The sequence below is a fragment of the Taudactylus pleione genome, unplaced genomic scaffold, assembly GCF_031769625.1.
Source record: "Taudactylus pleione unplaced genomic scaffold, aTauple2 ptg000201l, whole genome shotgun sequence".
In the NCBI taxonomy this organism is placed as follows: domain Eukaryota; kingdom Metazoa; phylum Chordata; class Amphibia; order Anura; family Myobatrachidae; genus Taudactylus; species Taudactylus pleione.
This window is the reverse complement of record NW_028284603.1, coordinates 60,113,162-60,130,363: the sequence shown is the minus strand read 5'-3', so window position 1 is coordinate 60,130,363 and position 17,202 is coordinate 60,113,162. Positions and strand designations below refer to the sequence as shown.

General features: G+C 38.9%; 9 non-coding genes across 9 annotated transcripts; all 9 read left to right on the top strand.

Annotated features, from left to right (window-relative positions):
• Nucleotides 1–93: 93 nt before the first annotated feature.
• On the top strand, nucleotides 94–209 carry LOC148518448 (U5 spliceosomal RNA). Its single transcript, XR_015879009.1, has one exon. It is a non-coding gene; the product is annotated as a U5 spliceosomal RNA (small nuclear RNA).
• Nucleotides 210–487: 278 nt separating this feature from the next.
• LOC148518447 (U5 spliceosomal RNA) lies at nucleotides 488–603 on the top strand. Its single transcript, XR_015879158.1, has one exon. It is a non-coding gene; the product is annotated as a U5 spliceosomal RNA (small nuclear RNA).
• A 277-nt stretch (nucleotides 604–880) lies between these two features.
• On the top strand, nucleotides 881–996 carry LOC148518446 (U5 spliceosomal RNA). The gene has a single exon (XR_015879085.1). It is a non-coding gene; the product is annotated as a U5 spliceosomal RNA (small nuclear RNA).
• Nucleotides 997–1,274: 278 nt separating this feature from the next.
• On the top strand, nucleotides 1,275–1,390 carry LOC148518445 (U5 spliceosomal RNA). The gene has a single exon (XR_015879201.1). It is a non-coding gene; the product is annotated as a U5 spliceosomal RNA (small nuclear RNA).
• A 278-nt stretch (nucleotides 1,391–1,668) lies between these two features.
• LOC148518444 (U5 spliceosomal RNA) lies at nucleotides 1,669–1,784 on the top strand. Its single transcript, XR_015879206.1, has one exon. It is a non-coding gene; the product is annotated as a U5 spliceosomal RNA (small nuclear RNA).
• A 278-nt stretch (nucleotides 1,785–2,062) lies between these two features.
• On the top strand, nucleotides 2,063–2,178 carry LOC148518443 (U5 spliceosomal RNA). Its single transcript, XR_015879108.1, has one exon. It is a non-coding gene; the product is annotated as a U5 spliceosomal RNA (small nuclear RNA).
• Nucleotides 2,179–2,456: 278 nt separating this feature from the next.
• Nucleotides 2,457–2,573, top strand: LOC148518442 (U5 spliceosomal RNA). Its single transcript, XR_015879202.1, has one exon. It is a non-coding gene; the product is annotated as a U5 spliceosomal RNA (small nuclear RNA).
• Nucleotides 2,574–2,848: 275 nt separating this feature from the next.
• On the top strand, nucleotides 2,849–2,964 carry LOC148518441 (U5 spliceosomal RNA). The gene has a single exon (XR_015879008.1). It is a non-coding gene; the product is annotated as a U5 spliceosomal RNA (small nuclear RNA).
• A 278-nt stretch (nucleotides 2,965–3,242) lies between these two features.
• On the top strand, nucleotides 3,243–3,359 carry LOC148518440 (U5 spliceosomal RNA). The gene has a single exon (XR_015879200.1). It is a non-coding gene; the product is annotated as a U5 spliceosomal RNA (small nuclear RNA).
• The last annotated feature ends 13,843 nt before the right edge of the window (nucleotides 3,360–17,202 follow it).

Below are 17,202 nucleotides of genomic sequence, written 5' to 3'. Positions count from 1 at the left end.
GAAATCTGCTCTTCTTTCTTTCAAATTTGTGCTCACTTTCAGTTAAATGAGGACTGATGGCATGACACTCAGACAACCAGTGGAATTTTGGTCATGCTCTGGTTTCTCTTCAGATCGCACAAATCTTTCGCCTTTTACTAAAGATTTCCGTGGAGAGGAGCAAAACTGAGTTTTGTCTCAATTTTTGCATGCCCCAGCTTAATGGGGTTTCTTTTTATCAGTTTAAAAACAGAAGAAGTGTGCATTCTTGGAAGTGAGCTCATTTGCATAGCAAGGACAGCTAATGTGCATTTCTTTTTCTAGAGATATTTCTTGACAGTTTTAAATCTTGAAAGTTCTGGGTGCACATGGAATACAGTGCAAATGATGCATATATCCAGGGGAAGCCTGGTGAGAAATCTGCTCTTCTTTTTTTCAAATTTGTGCTCACTTTCAGTTAAATGAGGACTGATGGCATGACACTCAGACAACCAGTGGATTTTTGGTCATGCTCTGGTTTCTCTTCAGAACGCAAAAATCTTTCGCCTTTTACTAAAGATTTCCGTGGATTGGAGCAAAGCTGAGTTTTGTCTCAATTTTTACATACCCCAGCTTAATGGGGTTTCTTTTTATCAGTTTAAAAACAGAAGAAGTATACCTTCTTGGAAGTGATCTCGTTTGCATAGGAAGGACAGCTAGTGTGCATTTCTTTTTTTAGAGATATTTCTTGACAGTTTTGATTCTTGAAATTTCTGGGTGCACACGGAATACAGTGCAAATGATGCATATATCCAGGGGAAGCCTGGTGAGAATCTGCTCTTCTTTCTTTCAAATTTGTGCTCACTTTCAGTTAAATGAGGACTGATGGCATGATACTCCGACAAACAGTGGAATTTTGGTAATGCTCTGGTTTCTTTTCAGAATGCACAAATCTTTCGCCTTTTACTAAAGATTTCCGTGGAGAGGAGCAAAACTGAGTTTTGTCTCAATTTTTGCATGCCCCAGGTTAATGGGGTTTCTATTTATCAGTTTAATAACAGAAGAAGTGTGCCTTCTTGGAAGTGAGCTCATTTGCATAGCAAGTACAGCTAATGTGCATTTCTTTTTCTAGAGATATTTCTAACCAGTTTTAATTCTTGAAAGTTCTGGGTGCACATGGAATACAGTGCATATGATGCATATATCCAGGGGAAGCCTGGTGAGAAATCTTCTCTTCTTTCTTTGAAATTTGTGCTCACTTTCTGTTAAATGAGGACTGATGGCATGACACTCAGACAACCAGAGGAATTTTGGTCATGCTCTGGTTTCTCTTTAGAATGCACCAATCTTTCGCCTTTTGCTAAAGATTTCCGTGGAGAGGAGCAAAACTGAGTTTTGTCTCAATTCTTGCATGCCCCAGCTTAATGGGGTTTCTTTTTATCAGTTTAAAAACAGAAGAAGTGTGCCTTCTTGGAAGTGAGCTCATTTGCATAGCAAGGACAGCTAATGTGCATTTCTTTTTCTAGAAATATTTCTTGCCAGTTTTAATTCTTGAACGTTCTGGGTGCACATGGAATACAGTGCAAATGATGCATATATCCAGGGGAAGCCTGGTGAGAAATCTTCTCTTCTTTCTTTCAAATTTGTGCTCACTTTCAGTTAAATGAGGACTGATGGCATGACACTCAGACAACCAGAGGAATTTTGGTCATGCTCTGGTTTTTCTGCAGAACGCACAAAGCTTTCGCCTTTTATTAAAGATTTCCGTGGAGAGTAGCAAAACTGAGTTTTGTCTCAATTTTTGCATGCCCCACGTTAATGGGGTTTCTTTTTATCAGTTTAAAAACAGAAGAAGTGTGCCTTCTTGGAAGTGAGCTCATTTGCATAGCAAGGACAGCTAGTGTGCGTTTCTTTTTCTTGAGATATTTCTTGACAGTTTTGATTCTTGAAATTTCTGGGTGCACACGGAATACAGTGCAAATGATGCATATATCCAGGGGAAGCCTGGTGAGAAATCTGCTCTTTTTTCTTTCAAATTTGTGCTCACTTTCTGTTAAATGAGGACTGATGGCATGACACTCAGACAACCAGAGGAATTTTGGTCATGCTCTGGTTTCTTTTCAGAATGCACAAATTTTTCGCCTTTTACTAAAGATTTCCGTGGAGAGGAGCAAAACTGAGTTTTTTCTCAATTTTTGCATGCCCCAGGTTAATGGGGTTTCTATTTATCAGTTTAATAACAGAAGAAGTGTGCCTTCTTGGAAGTGAGCTCATTTGCATAGCAAGGACAGCTAATGTGCATTTCTTTTTCTAGAGATATTTCTAACCAGTTTTAATTCTTGAAAGTTCTGGGTGCACACGGAATACATTGCAAATGATGCATATATCCAGGGGAAGCCTGGTGAGAAATCTTCTCTTCTTTCTTTGAAATTAGTGCTCACTTTCTGTTAAATGAGTACTGATGGCATGACACTCAGACAACCAGAGGAATTTTGGTCATGCTCTGGTTTCTCTTCAGAACGCACAAATCTTTCGCCTTTTACTAAAGATTTCTGTGGAGAAGAGCAAAGCTGAGTTTTGTCTCAATTTTTGCATGCGCCAGCTTAATGGGTTTTTTTTTATCAGTTTAAAAACAGAAGAAGTGTGCCTTCATGGAAGTGAGTTCATTTGCATAGCAAGGATAGCTAATGTGCATTTCTTTTCTAGAGATATTTCTTGACAGTTTTAATTCTTGAAATTTCTGGGTGCACACGGAATACAGTGCAAATGATGCATATATCCAGGGGAAGCCTGGTGAGAAATCTGCTCTTCTTTCTTTCAAATTTGTGCTCACTTTCAGTTAAATGAGGACTGATGGCATGACACTCAGACAACCAGTGGAATTTTGGTCATGCTCTGGTTTCTCTTCAGATCGCACAAATCTTTCGCCTTTTACTAAAGATTTCCGTGGAGAGGAGCAAAACTGAGTTTTGTCTCAATTTTTGCATGCCCCAGCTTAATGGGGTTTCTTTTTATCAGTTTAAAAACAGAAGAAGTGTGCAATCTTGGAAGTGAGCTCATTTGCATAGCAAGGACAGCTAATGTGCATTTCTTTTTCTAGAGATATTTCTTGACAGTTTTAAATCTTGAAAGTTCTGGGTGCACATGGAATACAGTGCAAATGATGCATATATCCAGGGGAAGCCTGGTGAGAAATCTTCTCTTCTTTCTTTGAAATTAGTGCTCACTTTCAGTTAAATGAGGACTGATGGCATGACACTCAGACAACCAGTGGAATTTTGGTCATGCTTTGGTTTCTCTTCAGAATGCACAAATCTTTCGCCTTTTACTAAAGATTTGCGTGAAGAGGAACAAAACTGAGTTTTTTCTCAAATTTTGCTTGTCCCAGCTTTATAGGGTTTCTTTTTAACAGTTTAAAAACAGAAGAAATGTGCCTTCTTGGAAGTGAGCTCATTTGCATAGCAAGGACAGCAAATGTGCATTTCTTTATTTCTAGAGAAATTTCTTGACCGTGTTAATTCTTGAAAGATCTGGGTACATATAGAAAAGAGTGCAAATGATGCATATAGCTAGGGGAAGCCTGGTGAGAAATGCCTTTCTTTCCTTAGGCTGTACATGGCTATTCATATGTTGGGTTTTTTTTGCAGTTGATGATTTATCCTTTTGTAACTGTAAACATCTCTGAAATGAGCCATTTATTTTTAAGTGCAAGAAGAGCTTTATATAGGTTTATATTCCATCCTTTGACCTGTAGTCCACCAAAACTATTTTTTTATACTTGCTTTGCAATTGGTACTCTTTATATTTGCAGGAGAAAAATCCAGTAGATATGCATGCCTGAGCTGTTACCAACTAGTTGACATATTCACATTTGTTGATATTTATTTCTATGTGCATCCAGTCAAAATACTGACAGTAGGAATGCCAGGTGCTTTGCACACCAGCATCGTAATCCCAACTCAAGTCAGAATCCTGTTGCCTGCATCTTGACTGCCGTCTGCCGGCATCCCAATGGTAAGTACAAATGTTAGGGACTTAATGGGGAGGTTGGGTTCAGGCAGTGGGAGGGAAGGTAGGGGTAAGGAGAGAGAAAGGGATGGGATACTGACTGACGTGTCGTTATACTAACTCTTCCGGTACACCAGCATAAGGAATCTGACCATCGGGATCCCAAATGTTGGCATCCCGTGTGCCGGCATCCAGTACCCAACCTATTTCTACGTGCTTAACTATTGTGAATTAATTTTTATATGCTTTTTTATATAATGATATTATCTATATCTATTTATTTTGCATGTCTGGAATTTGTCATGCGATATCAGTCTATTTTATTTTATATAAACCAATATCCACTTGTGGTAATCCCTTTATCGTCAGATGACAGAAGATTCAACTAAACATTACTCTAAAATAATGAAATAATGACAGAAGACATAGTATGTCATTCAAAAGTAAATGTCAGTTTTATTTTGTTACAGCAGAATTACAGCAACAAAAGAAAGAGCGGCAGTTATTGAGCATCCACTTGTCTTAGATAAAATAATTCACAACTTGCGAGGGCCAGCCATCCCCTTCTAAGCATGTATATTGGAGACAAAGGGGAAGGGATGAAGGGAGCATTATTCAGAACAAAAAGGCAGTAAAAAGCACTGACAGACCTACACTACCGACAGAATCAGTATGATTTACTGCCGGACGTACGTCCAGCGGTTGGAATCCCGTCACCAGCAGCCCGGCAGGAGTGAATATCCGATCATCTAAAGGTAAGTACTAACTAACCTAATTCTACCCCCTAACCAAAACCTGCCCTTTGGTGTGCCTAACCCTAACCTCTCCCCACTGCCTAACCCTAACCCCCCCTTCCCCTAGCCTAATCCTAACCTCCTGGGGGGTGCCTAACCCTAAGTCCACCCCAGGAACCCTAAACCTAACCCTCCCCGTGGCTGTCTGCACCCGGCGCCCAGCGCCCCTTCGATCGGGATGCCAGGCTTCAGTCTTCCAGCATATTTCTAATGACAGGCGTCAGCATATCAAAGCCTGTCTTTAGACCCTTGCTGGAATATGACAGTCGGGCAGCCAGCTGTCGGGATTAGGTCCGCCGGCTTCCCGATTGCATACCCTATCGACATCCCACCCCTAATCTAACCCCACACCAATTCCCTTTAAATGTTGCTTAATTTAATAAGCCCTCCCCCCACAACCGTTAACCCCTTCTGTCTCTGCCTATAGGTTTATGGGCTCTACAGTTCTAGATGAACTTCAGTTATCTTTTTGTGATATTGTTGTATTACTAGCAGTTGTTTTGCTTCAAAGGCTTGTGAGTTATCAGCAGAGAAAGGGATAATTTATCTTTAACAAGTACCTTTTCATCAAAATGTATGTGATTAGTGGAACACCTCACCAGCATTCTTTATCTTTGTCAGCCATAGGGACAAGTTGTGTTTACAGTTACACAGCTCTCTGATCTACTAGAAGCTGATCCTTAGTAATGTCTGGTTATTACATAAGATAATAGAGACCGCCTACACTGAACAGCTAATAAGCTAACCAATTTTGATTGACAACACAAAAGAACCACTTATAAAATTTCAACATAAAACCAGCTAAAACCAGTACAATAAAAAACAGGGTGCTTATATCCTCTCAAACTTGTGCAAGCTTTCAGGTAATTTTCTCTGTGATTAAAATTGGGACTGTACAACTTTATAATATTACTGCAATAAGTGTTGTTTGGTTTTGGATATGTATATCCTCGTGTTTTGGATCTGGATTTGGTTTTGCCAAAACTGCCCCTTGCGTGTTTAGTAGAGATGTGCACCGACCCTCGTGTTTTGATTTTGGTTTTGGATCTGGATCTCCCCTTGTTTTGGATCTGAATCTGCTTTTGCATTTTTTTCCTTGGTGTTTTGTTTTCGTGTTTGGGTTTTGGATCTGGATTTTTTTAAAAAAAACAGCTAAAATCACATAAAATGTGCCTTTTTTTGTTCCTACAGTATTAATAACGTCAATAACATTTATTTCCACTCGTTTCCAGTCAATTTTGGTTACCTCACAATATTGATTTTTTTCATCTAGTTAAAGGGCCAAAAGGTTGCATCCAGCTCGCTGGTTCAAAACTGATTGATATAATTATTAATAGAGTTGAGAATTGTGCAAAGATGAAGGTTGGGATACCCTTGAGGATTGAAGGCATGGGACTTCATAGAGGACAAGGAAGTTGACGGCCTTGCATCATCATGATGACTGCTGGCGGCAGCAACAACATGTGGTTCTTGGCCTTGCTCTCCTGTCATGTGACAGCCCTCCATATTTTCTGTGGTCTTTAAGCAGTGTCACAAGCACCAATAGTGTAGCCAAGGTGCGCTTACAAAATTCACACACGTGCAGTCGTGAGCACACAGAAAAAAAAATTACAAAGAACACTATTTTTTTTTTCGGGTCCAGAACTTGGGCCCAGAGAACAGATTGATGATGACTGGAGTCGGGCAGCACTAGGTTGCATTGCCGACTTGCTAGATCTTGTGCGGCTAAGTCTATCACGCACAGATACACAGACAATTATTAGCAAAAAAAACAATTGATTTTTATTTTTTTTCAGCTCCAGAACTTGGGCCCAGAGCACAGATTGATCATGACTGGAGTCGGGCAGCACTAGGTTGCAACTTGCGTTACTCCCTGGATCTTGTGCGGTACTGCGGTTAAGCCTAACATGCATGCACACACACAGAAAAATATAAAAGTCACTTTGATTTTTTATATATATATATATATATATATATATATATATTATATATATATATAGATTTTTTTTTATTTAGTCCAGAACTTAGGCCCAGATGACACAGCACCAACCCAGATTTATCTGCAGTTCTGCACCAGCCCAGATGGACACAGCAGACATGAAAAACACACCAGCCCAGGACACAGCAGACAGCACAGACAGCCCAGATGGATCAGCAACAGCCCAGATGGACACAGCACCAGCCCAGAATGGATCAGCAGTCACAAACCCTGGACACAGCAGACAGCACCAGCATCTCTCCCAGCCCTACACTACCCACCCTCCCTGTTCAGTCTCCACAGCTGGAGTGAAATGGCGTCCGTCAAGTGGTCCCTTGTATACTACATTGATCATAGAGACCAAAGCTCGTAAACCGCAAGATTTCGTGTCTATGGTTTTGCCTTGATTTGAGAGATCCGAGTAAGGCGGGAACATCCGAATCGGCTTGGATCCGACTCGGATCTGCTAAATTTGGGGGGGTTCGGATCTCTGGAAACTGAACCCGCTCATCTCCAGTGTTTTGGTTTTGGTTTTGGATTTGTATTTTTTTTTTAATTGATAAAAACTGCTAAAATCACATCATTTGGAGTTTTAATTGTTCCTACAGTATTATTATCCTCAATAACATTAATTTTCATGCATTTCCAGTCAATTTTGACCACCTCACAACTCACAATATTTTTTTCATCTGGTTTAGGCCCAAAATTTGCACCAAGCCAGCTATCTGACTAAGCTAAGCAGCAGCAGTTTGGGGCACAAACACATGGCAGTTCAACTTCCAACATGGTACATAAGGGAAATATATGTTTTCTTTAATCAAGAGGCCATGAGGAAGATGGAATATGTATTTAGTTGAAGGTAGGGACAGGAAGCGTTGATTTGTAGTAAATTTTATAAAAAATTTTTATTCCGAAGCATATTTATTAGGGAAAAGGGGAGAGCATGGGTGAACATTATGGACCTCATTCAGAGTCTTTCATAAGCGGCCGCTCGCTCATATGCCCAGCGAGAGAGAAAATCAAAATGTTATCACTCGCACAGGCGTTCGCCTGCAACCAATGTGATGGCCATTCGTGACCAATGCACCTCCGCTAGCTAGCGAGTGATAGAAGCTAACGATCGAGTCAGTCATTGTCAGTTGATGTATGTTAATTTTGTTCTGATGGTTGCGGCCGCATGTGTTGTGTTGAAGCACACGTCATGTTTCCATGGTCTATCGATCAGCTTGTTAATTGCTTGTTGTGAATTATGTAATTAGTGAGCTAAAGTGTTGGTGAACTTTTTTCTTCCCCTCTTTCAATTTGTCTATAAACTTTATTGTTCAAACGTCATTTAGTCAATGCTGTTGTTTTAATACTAAAGCGTTTTTTTTTTATCAATATCAAGTTTGTTTATTGCTTCCTAATGATCTGATGATGTTAAATGCATGTTGTAAATTATTATATTATTGTAAGTTTGTTTAATTTGCCCTGTTAACGCACATAAACGGCTTGAGCCAATCAGATATGGCAATATTTATTTTTATTTTAGTCACATGATTAATGCATTGTCCAATCAAAGTTAGTATATATAAAATATGAAAATTATTTAATCAATCATTTTTCATGTCACCCATATATATTTTGTGTTTACTGTAAAACCTGCCACTGCCATCATGAGAGTCGCAGCATTTACACGTCGGGAGCTTACCATTCTTGTGAGTGTGCTGGACAGGTGGCTTGCCAGTTTGGACCCCCCATATCCAACCGTGTAAAACAGCAGGTCTACGGGTAGTTTCGTCGGCGCCTCCGTTCTGTGAGCTTCCACCGCAATATCGCCCACCTTGAACGCCGCTGGTTGGATTTACGGCGGCGTTTGCCCTTGCTTTTGGCCAATCTGCGTGCGTTCATATATATGCGTAAGTATGGATTAGCTTTTTATTTTTTGTTGTTGTAAAAATATACATGTATTAAATTTTTACACAAATATGGTAACAAGCAGTAATGTATGTTGTACCTATAGTACAGTATGGGCCTACTGTACTTTATATAATTGTCAGTATGTAATATTTTCATAGAATGTACATATTCCAATTACTTATTTAATGTTGTATGCCAATTAAGTGGTGTCTTCAATGGAAATGCTTAAAAATATAAGATGCTTAAGAAATGTCTCACTTCTTAGGCCAACAGCCAAGACGGAGAATGCAGCGCAGAATCTGCCAAAATGCAGATCCAAACACCCCTCTAAACCCTTCCCCTTCCCAACAGGAACAACTCAGCGTTCCCTCCTCTGCCCAATACTCCCCAAGTAACCCTCCCTCCCCTGCCCACTCTTCCCAAATAACCCCTCCCAACCTTGATGCTTCCTCCCAAATCACCCCTCCCTATGCGGACTTTGAGTCCATTTCCCCTCCCTCCCTTCCCCTATAGAAGAACAGTCTTCACCTTCCCTGCCACGGATTCCAGGTAATGTGTACCTTAACTGTTTTTTAACTTAAATATGTGACTTAATGTAAATAGGATGTATGTGTGTCAGTCTACATGGTAGTGTTGCTAAGGTTGACTATCTAATAATTTGAAATCCGGCCCTTGTTTTTTTTAAATTGGAGTTACATTTGCTAAGTAATCATGTGAACCAACATCTGGTTTGTATGTATTGATGTTGTAATGTTTCAAATTTGACATGGTTGGAAATAGAGGTTTTTTTAAAAGCAATGATAACCCTATGAACCAATGTGTTAAGAAATGTAAACAATGAGAAGGGAATTTTTGCTTAGCTGCATGTTGATGCATATATTTAGTGTTGTGTTTTTTTGTGGTTAAACTAGGGAACAGTTCAAGGTCACAAATGTCGACAAAGTCGTCCATAATTGTACGTAACCGTGCACCCTTTACACAGAGTTAATTTGTATTGTAAAGCAAAACACTATTTGGCCCAGAATCATCATATGTTCACTACTATTCCCTGTTGTTTTGACAAATTAGTAGTCTAAACTTTATGGTGTATACTGTAATTGGTCCTTTAAAATTAAAGAGTGTTTAGTTGTATTCATCAAACATAAGTCTAATACCTTGTTGATTTTTGCAATGTTTGCAACAACAATCTCAATTTTCGTTTGCAAATTTTTGGGCAAAAAAGGGGCCATTATCTCATCTATGCCATGCCACAGGCCAACACAGGACTTGTGTATCTGATAGGGTTTTAAACATTATCAATTAATAACACTTTACTATGTCTTAGTTAATAAGCAACATATATTGTTGTCCCTTCTGTTATCTGGCCCTTTAAGTAGAGTTTTTATGTACAAAAAATATTTCAGTGTATCTATTTTTGTGTAAAAATGTTTAAAGATTACATATGTATTATGGTGTTGAAATGTAAAACCACAAAACATTACTACAATGTGCATAAACCCCTGGCCTTGTTTTGTTCATTTGATAGCCCAAAAAGTGGCCCATGCCTGTTCGTAGGTTTTGGATTTTGTTTGAATAGGCCTCAACTTCATTGTGTCCCCCACACTTTGTAGGGCATATAATAAAGTAGTACTTTACAATGTTTTGGTTGTTAAAATCAAAGGTTTAGCTAATAAATATTTAATCTAATCTCTACAGATCCCAATATGCTGAATCATGTCCTCATTGAGAAAATTTGTTTGGCCAGGGTGTATTTCGCCCATGTGGACACATATTTTGCAAGAATCCTTTTCGCCTTGAAGCAGCATGATGTGTGATTTTTTGGTTATGTTTTTGTTTTGTTATACAATTAAACTTTGTTAAAAAACTACCTTAGTCTACAATTTTCTGCAAAATTAAGTGTCTAATCCTGGTTTAAAAATGGATCATTGTTTATTGAGCTCTACTTCACGTAGTTTTTTTTGTCAGATTTAGACATACTTAAACAATTCTATGGTTAGTAGGATCTGCATTTTTAATATTTAAAAATTTTTGAGTTAACACGCGTTTATAGAAATGTTTGCCATCATTGGAATCCAAAAACAAAAATGTAGCAGAAACAATTTGTTTAAATGTGTACACATAAATACATCAGGGTATTACTGGAATTCAGTGTGACATATGTTTTTTAACCTTGATTTAATGTGTGGCTGACATGAGCCGCAAAGACACAGAGAGAGAGATCACACTAGACAAGAGAAGAGGATTCCAGAGAGCATCGAGCCGGCAGGGGTAAGAGCGGAGTCCTGTCGAGGCAAGAGGAGGTGAGTTCCATAGGGGCAGGGGGAGAGCGGGGACCGTTCCCACCAGAGCTGTCCCTGGCCATCCTTCTCTGCGTGCACCACATAGTCCCACCCGACGAGACACGCCGGTGGTCATGAGGTGGCCCGGTGCCCTCTGGCGAATCCGCTGGTCAGACCTGGTGCTAGTGTTCCACTGCATTCCAGGTAGTATCTGTACTACTTACCCCAGAACATCACCCCAGGCATCCTGACATCCCTCACACGGTTGCTGTCACTGACTTTGCAGCACCAGCACACTTTTACCCGTTTAGATCAATATCATCTTGCCTGAATATCTCCAGAATATCTCCAGACCCTCGCCTTATACCCATATCTCCTGACCATCATTCCCACTTATACACATTGTGGGATTGCTTTTGTACATTAGAGGTACACACCTCCTACATCTGGCATTCTGCCTTGTTTTATACAGCATGTGTACTTCCCAGTTGTGATACCCTGATCCATTCAAGTAATCACCTGTTGGATTACCTACCCCAAGCTTCACTGCTTTGTTTCCATTTGTTTGTGACTATATCCATATATGTATGATTTTGCATTAAGTAAATACGATTTTTTTAATCTTAGTTGGGAATTCCTTTACCTCTTTATTCATATTTTCATATGCATGGTTCTGTATCCACTTATGCATATATATTCAGTAGGGGTATAGAGCGCATTTACCTGCATTTTGTAATTCTTTCAAATTCAAACATTGAAAATCAGCAAAAAAGAAATGCAGAAAACGATAAGTAATCCCAAATTTGAAGAAAAAAATAAAAAACATACCTGAAAAAATGAGCAACCACATCATTGCGTATGGCCCCCCTGGACAGTCTCACACCACCTACCTCCTGGGGGCCATCCTTTGGCAAGGCATCCTCTGGCTGCATTGGTACTCAACTCCTTATGGCGATGTTATGAAATATCCCACACAGGACCACGATCCTCGAAACCATAACTGGCGAATACATTATGGCGCCACCAGAGTGGTGGAGACATCTGAATCATCCCTTTAAAAGGCCAATACAGCGCTCCACCACCTGCCTGGTGGCAGCAAATGTGGCATTATATTGTGTTTATGGCCCTGGTGTGGGGGCCAAATAAGGAGTCAGCAGCCAGGGCATGCAAGGATATCCACTGTCGCCTGCAGGAAAGGATACAGAGTAATAAATTACCTCCTAAAACAATAACATTCACTTCTTTTTATAAACACATGCCCAGGTTTCACTTACCCAGAAGCCAAGTGTAACCAGCTTGCAGTGTGGCTAATTTTTGCCAAATCCCTGAATGCTGCATCACAAATGCGTCATGTGAACTTCCAGGAAATTTGGAATTCAGGTAGAAGATCTGGAGGGAGGCATCACATAGCACCATCACATTCATGGAATGGTAATGTTTTCGATTTCTATAAATATGTTCCTTCAATGCTGGAGGCTGAAGTGCTATGTGAGTGCCATCCACTACCCCTATAACGTGTGGAAAGCCAGCAATGTCCATAAACTGCTGCTTGACCACACCAAGGACTTCCATATCCAAATACATACTAATAAATTGTGCAATATGCTTAAATAAAGCATCTAGCACATGCCTCAGGATCCTTGAAAATGATGGCTGGGAAATGCCACCCACCAGACCAACAATGGTCTGGAAGGACCCTGAGGCGCAGAAATGTAACAGTGCCAGCAACTGGGTTAGTGGTGGTATTGATGTAGGAATGTGAATTTGACTTTCTAGATCACTATTTATTATTGAAAGAGTGTCTAGGATAATGGTGGGTGGGAGGTAGTAAGTTGTTAACACTGCATCATCTGGCATTCCAAAAAGGGTGACCCATGTTTGATATATCTGGGGCCTTGCATGCCTCTTTTGCCTATGCCAAGGAGGAGGACCAGGTAGGTAGGGGTTTTGTAGCATGGAGAGGATGAGCTCTCCCACGACTCTCTGAAATGTGTGGTGTAAAAAAATAGTTTGGCTGATAATGAAAGTTTTTAAAATTTGAACAAAAACTTAACTTAGTCAGAATGATGCAGATTCTTACCTACCTACATGTGTTGTATGTTTGTAAAAAATTAAGGAAACATGTCAGTATTTCTAAAAAATACAATAAATGAAGTTTACACAAAAGACATATCAAATAATTTAAAATTAGTAAAAACAAACAGAAGGGAAAAAAATGAAGCCAAAGAACCAAAAAACAAGGTTAGGCCCACAAACAAAGTACAGATGCTTGCAGGACTCAGATACACTTACCTCAGACCACTAAAAAGTGTGCTGGAATAATCCCAATGGCCAATATATCCAATGACCAACACTACATTAATGTAAAAAAATAAAATTAGCCAAAAAAAAAACTGTAAAACATGTCAGGACCACAATGGACTGATGCTTGCAGGACTCTGATACACTTACCAGACTCTCAAGCCAACGATGTATTGTGCAAAAACTCCGCCAAACAACAAACACCAGCCAACCAACAATAATGCACAAGTAATGGTCCATTTAGGTGAACCTTAAATAGGGATGCAAATCCCTCAAACAATTCATTAATGACCTACATAAGAATAATCTTAACCTAAGATTCACACATGAGGCCAGCAAAGATAAGATCTCATTCCTTGATCTGATGATTTATAGAAATGACAAAAATATGTTAGGAACGGAGCTATTCAGGAAAACAACTGCAACTAACAGCCTACTACATAGATCTAGCTCCCACTTTCCTCACACTGTGATAAACATACCACAAGGAGAATTTCTCAGATTGAGAAGAAACTGCTCCGATGATAATATCTACATGAAAATGGGTGACAAACTCTCTAGGAGATTGAAAGATCGAGGATACAGTGGCAGATTAATTAAAAAAGCAAGATCAGAGGTGAATAAAAAACCACGTGACTCCCTTATCTTTAAAACAGACAAAGAAAATAATAAGAACATGATGAATGAGATCCGTTTCGTAGGCGATTTCTGTATTGAATGGAGAGAAATTAGATCAATAATACAGAAACACTGGCCAATACTATTAACGGATCCAGTCCTTTCAGAAAAGCTGAAAGAAACAGTTTCCATGAGCTGGAGAAGGTCTCCTAACCTGAGAGATGAATTAGTACAGAGCCATTATACTAGAACATCACCTAAGAAACCATTGAGAACAGGAACATATCCCTGTGGAGAATGTAAAGCCTGCAAACATATTCTCAAGACTGACACAGTCATGGATAAATATGGAAATCTAATTAAAATCAAAGAATTTATTAATTGCAAGGCAATCAATGTGGTATATTGCATAACATGCTCTTGCAATATGAAAAATGTCGGTATGACATCAAGAATGTTAAAACAAAGAGCCCTGGAACATATAGGCTCAATTCGCAATGCAGCAAAGGACCTTCAAAAATTCAAGCAACTAACAACAGTTGCCAGACATTTTCACTTTGAACACAAAAACACTTATGAAGATCTCCGCATTTTTGGTTTGGAAAGAATACATCTGGGAACGAGAGGTGGAGACATCACGAAAGAACTCCTAAAAAAAGAAAGTATGTGGACTTTTATGTTAGGAGCATTATCCCCAGGAGGACTCAACAAATTTATAAATTATAGTGTTTTTTTGCCGAGCTAATTCTATGTGGCTCCCCTCAGAAAATCTCATTTTCTTATATACGTGTATATGTGTTTCACTGTTCACAGCACTTAAAACCCTTCTCACAAAATAAAACTCCCCTTTCCCCCCCCACTGCCTCCCTTTTTACACATACACAATGATGTATGTACGTGTGTATATATATATGTGCATACATTCATATGTGCATACACTCCCCGTATGTACGTGTGTATATATATATGTGCATACATTCATATGTGCATACACTCCCCTTTCCCCCCCACTGCCTCCCTTTTTACACATACACAATGATGTATGTACGTGTGTATATATATATGTGCATACATTCATCTTACCTCTATTTATATTTTGGTCCACACATGTTCCATTATTATCAAACACGTTCACATATTATCTATCACATTTATATTGCATGGTTTATTCACATATATTTCTTCAATATATATGTGTGAATTCTTTTAATTTTATAATCCTTTATTTAATATCTATACTCACGCTCACTATTTCTAACATATGACACAACTATGTAATCACATACATTGTGTTTTATGTGTCAATATTTGTATAATATGAGATATGGTGATTTATTCCAATGTTGCATCATGGGAGAAACATGAGTACGTAGGGATATATGGTATGCATTATCCTTGTGTACTCCTTTATTTATTATTGTTACAATCCTCCCTTTCAAACTTGCATTTTATAAACTACGCCCACTGTCTCCTTATATAAGAATATATAATCATACACACTGATAAACAAAAGTGGTATTCTGAATAGCAATGTTTGCACTATACAATATGATCCTTCTACATTGTATCAATCATGGGAGCCATATGAGCACGTAGGGATGTATGATATCTGTTATCCTTATTAACATATGGGGACACATATGGACCATGCATGTGTATATTTTTGCTGATACATGTGCAGGTGAGCACATGTACATGTATATGCATATATAATTCTTATGTATTATAATTATTCATTTATAATTACCTATTGGAAGATACACTACATTCCTTGGAGGACCAAGTGTTTTGAAATATACAACCAGATATATACTGTTGTAATATATATAACATATAGTTAATCCCTCTTTTTCTCTTAAGGAGGACGTTGGACATCTTTTGATTGGAGATTAAAAATGTCAATCAATCATTAGTCGTGTGATAGGATTAGGATAGCAGGAATATGTGATTGGCCGCACGGGCTGTCAATCAGGACTGTGCAGCCCGTGATTGGCCGCATGTATAAATAAAACCTAGTCCCTGTATATGCACAAGAGGCTGTATGTGATCAAGCCCAGCAGGGGCGAAACGTGCGTCATACCTACGTCACTTCCGGGTACTCGTGGTGCGCACACGAGTCCCGGCAACAGGCACCGTTACTGCAGGAATCAGTTGCTGAGATCAACCCATTACACCAACACATCTACACAGGTACACTCTCTCTTCAACGCTCTCTCATCCGGATGCGCACCGCCCTGACCGCCCTGCAATGTTTTTCTAACAACAGAGTGGTGGACGATAGCAAATCCCAACAGCAGAAGCATCTCTGCACTTTACCTCTGTCTGCCCTACCAGCTGCTCTCTCACCTCCCGTATCCACACGGGATAGAAGCAGAAGCAGTTGGAATTTAGGTGCCAGGCAATCTTTCATCAAAGTACCTAATATTATATCCAGATATTCACAATCACTGGAGGAGATGTGCCAATTCTGCTATTTCTTTATAAATTATTGGAATGATATGTAATGATATCTTGAAGAATTATTAGAGATGTGTATACTATGTGTTTATTCTAAGTAATAACAATTATTATTAGTGTTTAATCAGAAAACCTGGTACTGCTATCCTTTGCAGATCTCTTTGTATTATTGTGGCTAAACAGCTGTCTAGGAAAACCCATTTTTATTTAAACAGGGTGACCATCTGTAAAAAACAGAAATATTGGAAAACATGGCACTGTTATAGATGCACATGTGATATTACACCATTTCTATGCAGCATCTGAGCTTGGATAAAACCTGTCATCATAGATAGATTCTTTTGAAGATTACTTGTGCTCCTTATAGCCTGTATAGGATCTGTATTTAAAATACAATATGGAAAACCTGGTACTGTCTAAAATGAGCTATGTGTGAGTTCATCATAGGCTCTTGATTTCAGTGCATTTTTTCTTTTTCTTTTGATACCTGTGGAATCACCTGTGATATTATCAATGGACATATATTATTTGCTCATCAGAAAAATTTATGGTCGAGACCACTGTTTCTTTATATAAATATATGTTGATTTATATGCTGCGCATTTATGGGCATAATAATATCTGACACTATAACACCACCTTATTAAGATCATCTAATTTGTTAACAGGTCCGTTTCTGACTATACATGATCTCACTTTCTCTGATTACCTGCGAAAATTGAAGATATACGTATTACATTTATCTTAACATATGTGCCTTTATTAATATTGTACTAAGCACCTGCATTTGGAGCAGAGGTGCTATCTACACATAAAAACTTTCGCCCAACTATTAAGGACTTAATTCTGGGGACATTTCCCCACTATCAATATTGATAGAGATTTCTTGTTTATTTGTAACAAAGATAAT